The following is a 12,343-nucleotide window of genomic DNA, read 5'->3' on the forward strand; positions in this document are numbered from 1 at the left end:
TTTTAACAGCTGGTGTAACGTTATGAGTAGCCAGCGTGTTAGACTCTAGAACAAGGGAGAGTGGAGGGGAATCGGACACGTGGGAAGCGAGGGATCCGATGCTAGGATCGGTAAAACGAAGATAAAAAGAAACACGGTATCGTAGCGCAACGTCCACCTCTATTGCAACATTTTTACTTTTATTATATTTACAATTTACAATTATAAGCGTATAAAGTGTAATTGTAAGTTTGTTGGGTCCTTTATTGTCGTCCGATATAATAACCTTTGATTCTGTAGCGCAGGAATTTGAATGACGGCATATTTGCACTTATAACCGATGACTAGAAATGTAGCGGCCTTTTTCAAGCGCGTGATATCTTGAAGTGGAAAGTTTTTCCCCCATCTAAGGGACTTGGAAATTTCACATATTCACATATTCACTTATTTCACATATTCCTTAAAAAAACAAGCATTGAAACAAATCCCGCCATCTATAAGTGTTTTTGTGTCTACTCTTATGAACTACACTGTAAAACGAAAAGATCTGTTTTAGCCCCAAAAATGGGGCCGTTTCGGTGAGTAAAATACAGTTCTATTCTTGGGGCTAATATAGCCCATTTAGAATGGAGCTGTTTTGGCCCCAGTAAACGGGGCTGAAATAGCCCTTCATAAGGTAGCCAAAACGAAGACACAGAGGAGCTATTTTGGAAAAAAAGGGGGTTGTTTTGGTTTTTAAAAGGGCTGAAATGGTGCACTTGGGAGGCCAAAATAGCCCTTCTGGAGTCGTTTCATGCCTTTAGAAAGGCATGAAAATTGGCCCATATTTTGTGGCTGATTTAGCCCAATTTATACTCAAAACAAACCTTCTCTAAAGGACTAAATTGGCACCAACATGTCTGAAACGACATTCTTTATAAGAGCTGTTTTGGTCCTTAATTATGTAAAATAGCCCTCTTACAAGAACTAAAATGGTTCTAAGCATGCCTCAAAAATGGCCCCATAATTGAGCCATTTTGAACCTGTATAAAGGGGAAACAATGGCCACAATGGGTGACTGATTTAGCCCATATAATTAGCAAAATGAATACACATTTAAGGCTGAATCAACTCCAATATAGCCACAAGGACACTTCACTTTAGAACTACTTTAGATTCAAGATAGTCAGAAACAGCTATATAAGAGGGCTAAAATCAGCTACTGCTTACCCTAGAATGGTTTTAATTTTCTGGTTGAGTAACACTCATAATACTTCCCTAATACATGAAACTGATAAATATATACACAGGAGAAACATTTTGTGAACAACACAACATTATTTTATTCTCTCACTTTAACTTTTTTGGCAAACCAAACCGAAACACATAATGACTGCTAAGCCTTCTCTAAAAAAGGACAACAAGGCTTTGCTGTCTTTCAATACCATGTTGAATATATAAAATGACAACAGCAAAGCCCTAATGCTGTCCATGATATCTGGTGAGGAATACTGTACAAAACCTTTCCTTAAAATACAACATAGAGTTTGTCAGATTCAAAGCCTTCTCCAATAGCAACAATTTGGAGTTGCGTAAAAATGGCGAGGTCATCATCAACTGAAGCAGTTTTCTGTAATACAAAAACAAAAACAAAAATTGAAAGATAGGTCACCTTACAAGGTACAATTGACAACCTAAAACTGCAAGTACAAATTAATACTAATAACATGATAATGAAACACTGGAAGCCAGGTATAGAGGTACCAAAGACAGGGAAGTTGTTACTGATGGCTGCTGAGTGATAGAATACAGTAATAGGCTTATAGCCCACTTATAAGAACCTGGGTTTTAAGAAAGTGTTAGGCTAAAATTTTCATTTTAAGCCCCCTCCACATAAGAACCTATTCAGGCTAAAATTTTAAGTTTGGATTTTATCAGTGGGGTTGCTGTAAAAGTATATAAAACCTCAGGGGCTAGAGCCATACAGTTTTTAATTTTTTTTTCTCCCCATTGCTTGAACTTGTTATGAATTTGGTATCAACATGAGTTTCTTTGTTACATGTATGTTTTGTTAAGGACATATGCTGTACCTGCTCTGAACTGCCTATAAGCACTGCTCTATGGTACAAATAAATGATTTATACTGTATTATGAGATGATATTTATAATGTATATAGTATATTCAGATGAAATTTATATGAAAATATAAGAACCTATTTTAAGAACCTTGGTAGCCTAAATTTGCTTTAATTACCATTTATATAAGAACCTATTTAGGCTAAATTAAAAAATTCAGGTTCTTATACCTTGGCTATTATCAACGAAAAAGTCTGTGCAAAACAAGTCACTGACAAGGTTTTTGGGCTCGGCACTCCTAAATTTGGCCCATCACTGTCCCATTTACACTACAAAATTTGAAATGGTTACTGATAATTCAACGATAATTTATTAAGGGCGACCTTGCCTCCACAGAACAGGTTTTGCCAGGTTTTTTTTCCTGACACAGAGGCATCTAACTTTTCAGACGACGCCCTATTGTTTGTTGAAGAACATGTGCACATGTGCGACTGAATTTGGGCACGCTGGCCCATTTTTTGGCAGGCCAAGGCTACCTTGCAAGGCGGTCTCGGCCCACCTAAGTTTTGGGCACACAGGCTGATGAACTTTACTTTTACATTTACATGGCAAAATTAGGAGTGCAGTACCATAAATTAGTACCCCGCATGCCAAAATTTAGGAGTACCAGGCCCAAAAACCTTGTAGTGTAAAACAGGCTTTTATCTAGTCTGTTTGCCTCAGGGTCCAGTGGCCAAAAATAAATTGCTAGACACTCTTTGCCTAGCTACACATGATGGCAAGTTCACGGTTGATTAATTTTTGTTTCTGTACCCTGCTGGTAAAGACACTTGATAATAGTGTTCCTTAATTGAAGATAACCAATTACTTGGCATGAGAAGAAGAAAGAAAAAAGTCCTTGTATGAGTTGCAATCACAAAAACTATACCCAGAGCCAAAAAAATATATATGGATAAGACAGGCATGCTAATTTATTTTTGACAATCCACCCCAAGACCAAAAGATGTAACATAGGAAACCCTTAGGAGCATCTGGTAAAATGCAGCTACATGTACTGTCAAAATAATATTGTAAACTACAGTCGAACCTGTATATAATGGCCTTGTATTAAGCGGCCACCCTCTATTAAGCGGCCAGTTTTCAAAGTCCCTTTTTTTCGCTCATACAAACGCTGCATTTGTTACCTGTATTAGGCGGCTACCTCTATTAAGCGGCCGCGGCCACCCTGTAGCAGTCCTATGTTTGTCTTTCTTTGCTATTTTAATCTGTATTAAGCGGCCACCCTTGAATGGAAACTAAGCCATATGTTATTTTATCCGGATTTTTTTGTTGAGTTTAAAATGCGATCCAGCATCACTATAAAGAAATAACACGTACAAAGCTACTGTAAGCTGATACTCGGCCGCTTCATATAGTTAACGCTTTTCAGATGTCCGCAATGTGCTGAAGTACAGTACCATATCACGAACGCTAAAAAAAAGTTTGTTTTGAATATGCTTCACTCTCTAGCAAGAAATTCCTCTTGAATTAGCTTGTTCTTCAGCCATGTGACATTGAACATTGAGCGTAACAACTATGAAATGACGGAATGAGATTTTTTGCTATGAAATAGAGCACTGTATACCGTAGAAGAGTAGAGGACAATTTATATTTATTGCATAGTACTTTTACACAACGTTCCGTATACACTCGATTGCAAAAACGTTGACACCTAAAAAGCATAAACCATGAACGATGAGACCCAATGGCTTTATGGGTATAAGCATACTAAATATATTTGCATAATATTCTATTCTCGTGCGACAGTTGATTACCAAAATTAATTGCACGTGGTGAATCAAGTTGGCCAATAAGGGCTAATTTTTAAACACTATCCACAAATCCCTTGGGTCTCATGGTCCATTGCCTGATTTCATACCGTGGGGGTCTGGGTACGAGTCTGTGTATTATGGGTTATGGGACTCAACACCCACATAGCCGGAAAGAGCACATCGAACTTTACAACATCCTCAAGTTTGGTGTCAATCAAGCTAATATTAGGCGAGATACAGCCATTCAAAAACTTAAAAATTTACTAAGAAATGTATGGAACGCCGGACGTGTGTCCGGCGTTCCATACATTTCTTAGTAAAATTTGGAGTTTTTGAATGGCTGTATCTTTCCTAATATTAGCTTGATTAACACCAAACTTGGAAATGTTGTAAAGTGCTGTGTGCTCTTTCCGGCTATGTGGGTGTTGAGTCCCATAACCCATAATGCACAGACTCGTACCCAGACCCCCACGGTATGAAATCAGGCAATGGTTTATGCTTTTTAGGTGTCAACGTTTTTGCAATCGAGTGTATTATACCATTGAGTTACAAGTTGGCACTGAACTTTAAAGTATTGATCGCTTGAAAGAGTGTTGACTGTCCTATTGTTTCCTTGCATGAAATGTTTTTGTATGATACGCCATTAAAATTGACATTAGACGACGCCCAGTGAGTATTTTTAGTGATCCTGTATTAAGCGGCCAGTTCCTCAAGTCCCGAGGGTGGCCGTTATATACAGGTTCGACTGTACTCCTCAATCATACACAAACATAACAAAATTACTTGATGGCATGTGTTATAGCATAATAAAATAACCATGATTAATACAAATACTAACCTCATTCCTAGAGTCTAACTTCTTCCTGAGAACAGGGTTGATAGAACACTTCAGCATGAAGCTAAGTTTGCTCACAAATGACATTTGTATCTCAACCACAGTACCACATGCAAAGGCAAAAAAGAAATAGATAATTATTTAAGGCATTGCATCTACTGTAAAGTGATCAAACATCGTATAACAGTTTATCAGCAAAAAGCTTTGCACCCAACTGGCATATACACTGTACCTTGATCAAAGTACCACAGAGCAAGGAAAATAAGAAATTAATAGTTTGAAACAATGAATCTACATGTATAGTAATTTGATCAATCAATGCCTAATAGTTAGGATTCCTCAGCTAAAAGCTTCGCACCTAACTGGCATATACCTTGATCATAGTACCACAGCGCAAGAAAAATTAGAAATTAATAGTTTGAAACAATGCATCTATAGTAATTTGATCAATCAATGCCTAACAGTTAGGATTCCTCAGCAAAAAGCTTCGCACCAAACTGGCATATACCTTGATCATAATACAACAGAGCAAGGAAAATTAGAAATTAATAGTTTGAAACAATGCATCTATAGTAATAAGATCAATCAATGCCTAACAGTTAGGATTCCTCAGCTAAAAGCTTCGCACCTAACTGGCATACACCTTGATCACAGTACCACATACATGTAGCAAGGAAAGTTATAAATTGATAGTTTGAAACAATGCATCTAAAGCAATTTGATCAATTGTTTAAAACCTGTTTTTAAAAGCATTTGAACCGACTTATCATAATAAATAAACTTGCATTGCTATGAGGAATAAATAACAATGATAAAGCTAAGCTGCAGCTGGTATATTTTATTCTAAGGAGAATCTGGTGCAAAATAATGGCAATTCAACTTTTTCTGGTAGCTTAATTACCAAAAATCCCGCGGCATAAGAACTATCAGCACCGCTATCAGATACTACACTCTCCGCAGTAAATTTAGGGGATAAATTACGAGCAGAATTCAAACCTACAAAAATTATGGAAAGACTCACCTGAAAGTAAGCTTAAAATATTGTGCAAGCATCACGCTCTGTTGCAAATGTGTTTGTGGTAATATACGATCCGACAGTAAAGAGAAAATCATAAATCGCAAATTATTAACACAAGGGAATCGGCTGTCCATAATTTGACTTTCCATTGCAGTCAAATCGCTCAGACTAGTGGAATTCAAACTAAAACCTTAGTTGGACGAAATTTTCCGTTGAAACCCTCCCGCCTGAACGATTTGTCATGCGCGTTTGGGAGTGCGCTCTCGAAGATTTCTGGGAGTGACGTATGCTCGTATCCAGGCTCCTTCCACTGTCGGAAATTGCCCTGTTTCCTGATCCTGGCAGACTGCAACAACATGTGGTCCTATATCATGGCCGCCAAGTGAATAATCTAAAAACAAACAAACAAAAAGAAAAGTAAGAAGATTATTTTTATCGGGCTTCAACTCCAGCTCAGTTCCAAATATTAAAGCAAGCTTGAACGCAAGTACTACTTACTTTATGTTCTTTCGATGGTTGCCGGTGAAGACGTTCCTGGCTTCCAAGCCATGTCTTAATTTCCTCTTCAGTGAACGTTTTGGCGAAGTTTTCCATCGTAAGGCGGTCAGAAAATAATCACAGTGACTGAAATGGACTACTGCAAGCTTCCAGTATAAGCTCGGTTCGGCGAATGAAAAGGACTCAATAGTAAGCAAATGCAGCCCATTTTGCCACAACTGGACAAAACGCGAGAATTTTATTCGACAACGGTAATCATGCACCAGAAGGTAGAAATTATAAAGTAAAGTTTCCCACAAAATTCTCCTTGTCACCATTTTGCTTTACGTTAAATTTCAGTATATCGACCCTAATTTGGACCCATCTTGGCGTTAGTGGAAATGGCTATACCATTTGGAGTCAAAATGGCCCTAGTGATTGGGGCCATTTTGCGCTGTAACAAATTGGCTCTGTTTTCGATGTCTAAACGCCTCCATTAATAGGAGCCGAGACGGCCCTACATTGGAGCTAACTAGACTTCAATGGAGATGGTTCGACTAATTTGAGACAAAATAGCTCTAGTGATAAGGGCCGATACGCACCCAGGGGCCGAATTATTTTCCACTGTGGGCCAAATCGGTTTTTGGTGGGGCTAAAACGGTTTTTATTGGGGTCGAAATGGACCCACTTGACAAAATGGACCCACGAAGAGTCAAATCAGCTCCAGGGGCCATAGAGCTGAAACGACACTTTGGGGCTGAAACAGATCTTTTGAATTTACAGTGTATGCATACTTACTGTCTCTTTGTTTTCAAGTAACAAGGAAGTAGTCGGAAGTAACAACTATTTTGTCGATTCACTCATTCCATAAACTGACGCGGTCGTATTTTTAAATGTTTTAGCCAATAAAGTGTGTGAATATCATTTAAACTTACTAAGAACTTGGACAATCCGCATTTGTTTGCTGGTAGGTATTTGAATAACAACCAGCTGAAGGAACTGCCCAAAGCGGTTTTTGAACATTCGTTTTGTCTTTCTGTTTTGCTTTTTCACACAAGTCAAAAGAAAAAAACAGTGGAAATTTATTGAGCCGTGAGAGCAATTGAAAGGTCTTTGCTTAGGTTTGATACGGAATTTATAAGCATTCCCGCAGTGTACACGCGAACAGTATTTGGATGATAAATTTGTAACAAAAGGGGGAACGAGAGTTCCATCACAGCATTTATGTTAACAGAAGAGTCTTTGCGGATACGAGTAAAAATATAGCTGTAACCAGGATAAGACATATTGAATTAAAAAGCGTTCTGTGGTTAAAAAGATTAAAAACATGAGCTTTCGGCTATCAGTCTATAGCCTTTAAGGAATGAAAAATGTGGCGCGTAAACGGAAATATATATCCAAAAAGGGTGCTAAAACTTGAGAATAAAAAAGGAAGTGTGAAAAAAGCTAAAAGATAAAAATGGAAATGAGGACTAATTACAATAAAATGCAATATTGCCTAGGCAACGGTTTTGAGTTATTATCCCCTTCGACAATTTTTGCTTTGTGTCAGGATTCAAATGTTTTACGAACGCGGTAATCGCCTTTGTGTATGACAAAAGAATTTTTGAAATCAATGCAATGATTGTTTTTCCACGCATGGTTGGCAACATTAGAGCCATTAGAATAGTTCTTCAAGTTCCGTTGATGTTCCTTTCTGCGGGTTTGGAAGCATCTTCCGGTTTCTCCTATTTAGTTTTAAGGACAGTCTTTGCATGGAATTTTGTGAACAACATTGCATTGAAGATCCGAAGGTTGTCTGAACTTTGAACACGGGAATTCTTGATGAAGGGTTTTGAGTGGTTTGTTGTCAACACGGATATCATTTTTGCTTCCAAACCCGCACAAAGGAGCATGGCAAAATATGGCATTATGCTATGGTATCGCGATTTTCCTACAGTTCTGTCTTACGCGAGAGACGTCAATATCTAGCGGTATTGCCTTGTCACTTTTGCGGCCTGTGATTGGTTCCAAAATAGTGATTGACATTGCGACACTGAGCTGGGCTGCCCACGTACCGCATCAAATTCGAAATGTTCTGTCAAAAAACTAGCCTATGACTGGTCTAAACTGACTGTGACTGGCGTCGCTTTATTCAAATGGCTTTCCGAACTCTCATGCAGAGTTGATTAAGCTTTTCATTTCCTGATTGAGAACGGGCTTCTGAGTACTCTCATTTCAACAATTTTCGTCGAATTTACCTCTTTACTGGAAATCTTCATTAAAAATGTTATGTTTATACATAACGATTAGTTCATTTTAATAGAAACCTGCAGTTCTAAGAGATCTGAAATGGCGGTTATTGATTAAATTATCAGAACTTCAAAAAAAAAAAACTTCCAAAACAATCACGCGTTTCCAATTAAAAATTATTCAGATTGTCTTAAGCTAAAGTCTTGTAAATTCATTTTTTCCATCAACAGAGGCAATGTAACTTTAACAAAGGTTAACAATTTGTCATGAAATTGAAAGTCACTTGCCATTTGGGAAGTTAATGTTAATCTGGCAAGAGTTCAAAGTGGAACAATTAAAAAGATTGGAGAACAACTGTCGGTGTTCGGCGCTCGTCGCGTTTACAGTTGTGGCCGTACTGTTGTAAACAGCTGTAGAGCATCTTCCCGGTTCTACTAGTCGATCAAACATTTCCTTCTGGGTTTGTACGGCGTTTTGACTGTAAGAGTGGATGGAGGTAGCGTTGGCGTGCCCAGTGAGCTCAGAGATTGCAAGTGGAACGAAATTACCTCGAAGACTTTGAGTAGCTGTTTTTCGACCAGACGAGTTGGCAAAGTTCCCCTCCTGTTAGATTTCTGCCTTCTCGACCATTCTTTTTGTGATGTTGGCCAGTCCGTCTCTCTTCAGTGGAAGCTTCTTATACCAGATGTCTTTTCTGGGGTTATCGATAGGCTGGAAATAAAATTCGCCGATACCCTCTGGTCTGTGGCTTAAATACTTCTTTAACACAAGGTACGGATCTCTCTCACCATCCTTTCCTTGAACTATTTTGTTGTTGTACTTCCGTATTGCTTTTGGGTTGTCAGTTTCCCCGGTTCTCATTTTTGTGGAACGCTCTGTGTATTCATAGAAGTTCCCTCGGTCTGTGAAGTCCTGCACCTTACAGTTCAAATGTTCTTGTCGGCCTCTCATGCCTAACAATCTGGTGTTGTTCCACCATATAAGATGTAATAACTGTCGCGGAAATTTCAAACCAATAGCACCACTCGTCCACAGCTTTTCTATATGACTTTCATCTAACGGATCAGCCCTGTTAGGACGGTTTCCTTTTCCTTCAGCCTTTAGTTGCTTTCTTTTTGAAGCGAGCTTCTTTTTAAGATTTTCATCCTCTCAGGTGTCGAAAGACTCGTCGTCCTTTCTTTCGAGAAAAAAAATATTCTTAAACCATTTTGGTAAGTACTCAGGGTGGACGGCTCGTATTATTTGCGAAGCCTATCTTTTCTTGTATCTCGTATTTCGAGAAAGAAGTGCTTCAGCAGGTCGGAAGCGTTGACTTTGTTGATGCTTGTCAACTGCAGTGTCTGACCATATCGATCATTGTACCAAGCTTGAAGGCGACGAAAAACACTCAGTTCCTTTGACAGTGTTCTTCGCGAGCTGCTTTTTTTCTGGAACTCTTGAATCTCCTCGTCGTCTAAGATAACAATGCACTTCTTTTCTTTCTCGGCTCAGTTTGGGGCTCAGTTTCGTTAGCTTTTGGCTCACTATCTTTACTTGACGACTCTCCTGTTTCGGTTTCCGTATCGATGTTGTCAAACAACTCTTTGAGAAAAGTACCGCAAATATCAACATTTGGCATTTCGCCCAATTCATCACCACGGGAAACGATATGGGACCTCGACAACTCTTCCATTGAATTTCCACGCTTCTTCTGTGTTTCAATTAAACGATTTCAGACATTCAGACACGAAACATTACGAAATTGCCGGCAAATTTCAAATATTCCGCGACGAAATTTGTTTGCGCGTGCAAAATGTTGCTATGGATACGTTTGCAGATAGCAAGAATATACATTATTTTTTTTTTTGGACCAGGCGCGTGATTTCTGCTGATATTATAAACTAATTTCGATTTTGAAACGGCAATACCGCATTATATTGACGTCGTTGGAAGAAAAAAAAATCCGTATAGGGTTTCGTCACTACGCGACTCCGCCCAATACGGAATATAATTTCTCCCAACCAGCCGTCGATATAATGCGTTATTGCCGTCTCAAAATCGCAATTAGTTTATAATATCAGCAGAAATTATCATGCCAAGAAGAAGCCTTGCTGAACATGCAATGCAATGTAATTGTTTTCGCCGAAGAGCATAACCGTCAAATAAAAGTAGCAGGGCAACGGTTGCGGGTCACAGCAAGGTTGCAGGTGACAAGTCACAGGTTATCGGTATAAGAAAGAGAGAAACATAGAGTGATCAAGAAAGCGACCCCCATCTTGTCGCGTTACGCAATATCAATACATTCCGTGGGCCTGATTGCTCGCCGTCATTGCGCTTGTGGTCACTATCGACTTGGGTGAGAAATTCAAGAGAAACGCAAGAGCAGATGATGAGCCATGAAATATGTTAGTTAAGTTGTTTAAACAGAGATCAACTTTGGATTCCATAAATTTGAAAGTATGTTAACTTATTTCTATCTATTAGAAAGTATCTCTCACATAAGGACAAGTTTCAATTCGTGCCAACAAATTTCACGACCGCATTGAAAAACTCGCAAAGAAAAAAGAATTTAACACTTAAAATGACACCAGCGTAATAAAAACTGAAAAGGAGTCTAAAATTTACCGGTCAGAAGACGTGGTCGTTTAAAAGTGTCACCGTTCGTGTTGTGAACTTATTGGGGGGCATGCTTTAGAAGTAAAAAGAAAAAAAAATTATTGAATTACAAAGGAGATTGAAAGATCTTTGGTTATGTTTGATGCATGCGGAATGGATAAGCCTTCCCGCAGTGGACATCTCAACAGTATTTGGATGACAAATTTTTAACAAAAGGGGAGACGGGAGTTCGATGAAACCGTTTATATCAACACAAGAATTTTTTTTTTTGTCGTTGGCTGATAAGCTGCAATTTAATGCCTTTTGTAGGGCCGGTTTACAAGCTACTACCTGTCGACGGATTTGGCGGCTCGAGGGTACCCGAAAACGAATTTTCACAGACGATTTACAGCCAATGGCGTCCGGATTCAGGAAATATGTTGACGAGCACCTGTTTTCTTATTAAGTGGAGCAGACACTTTCGTACAAACCGCGATTTACAGCCAATGGCGTCCCGATTCAGGAAATATGTCAACGAGCACCAGTTTTCTTATTAAGTCGGGCAGACACTTTCATACAAACCGCAATGTCTATAAAAATTTAAAAAAAAAAAAAAAAAAAATCGGATGTCGTAATACACGTACGATTTACCTTAGAATACACTTGGTATCATGTGAGCTGGCCTTAAGTTGAAAGATCCCGCCAATATTATAATTTTCTCAAAATTCGAACACTGTACATAAAGCAGTTTTTGAGAAATTTAACTAGCCTTCAAAACGTATGTACGACTTTGTGTCAACTCTTCCCATCCATCTAGCATAAGTTCGTTATAAAATTTAACAGCTGGTGAAATCCTGTAGCTTTAGGAGTACCCTTCGTGCGAGGCTCTAGAACAGGGGAGGGTGGAGGGAAATCAGTCGCGTGGAAAGCGTGGGATTCGAAGCCGGCTAGAATCGGTAAGACGAAGATAAAAAAGAAACACTGTGTCGTCCACCTCTATTGCAACATTTTTACTTGAATTATAGTAACAGTTTACAATTATATGCTTATAAAGTGTAACTGTAAGATTGTTGAGTCCTTATTGGTTATCCGCTGTGATGGCCTTTGATTCTGTAACGCGGGAAATTAAATGACGGCATATAGTCGCACTTATAACGGATGACTTGAAATGTATCGGCCTTTACGCGTGATATCTTGAAGTGGAAAGTTCCCCCCCCCCCCCCCCCCCATCCAAGGGAAATTCCACATATTCACGTATTTCACATATTCCTGAGAAAAACAATCATTAAAACATATCCCGTCATTCATAAGTGTTTCTATGTCTGACGAACAATGCATACTGTCTCTTTGTTTTCAAGTACC

At 38.8% G+C, this 12,343-nt stretch overlaps 1 long non-coding RNA gene across 1 annotated transcript; it reads right to left on the reverse strand.

Moving 5' to 3' along the window:
• Positions 1 to 923: 923 nt before the first annotated feature.
• On the reverse strand, positions 924 to 6,200 carry LOC146474532 (uncharacterized). The gene is made up of 2 exons (XR_014866133.1): positions 4,684 to 6,200; positions 924 to 1,588 (listed from the first exon to the last, which is right to left on the reverse strand). It is a non-coding gene; the product is annotated as an uncharacterized LOC146474532 (long non-coding RNA).
• Between the last annotated feature and the right edge of the window lie 6,143 nt (positions 6,201 to 12,343).

Source organism: Pavona decussata, unplaced genomic scaffold (genome assembly GCF_977016875.1).
Source record: "Pavona decussata unplaced genomic scaffold, jaPavDecu1.1 SCAFFOLD_88, whole genome shotgun sequence".
Lineage (NCBI taxonomy): Eukaryota > Metazoa > Cnidaria > Anthozoa > Scleractinia > Agariciidae > Pavona > Pavona decussata.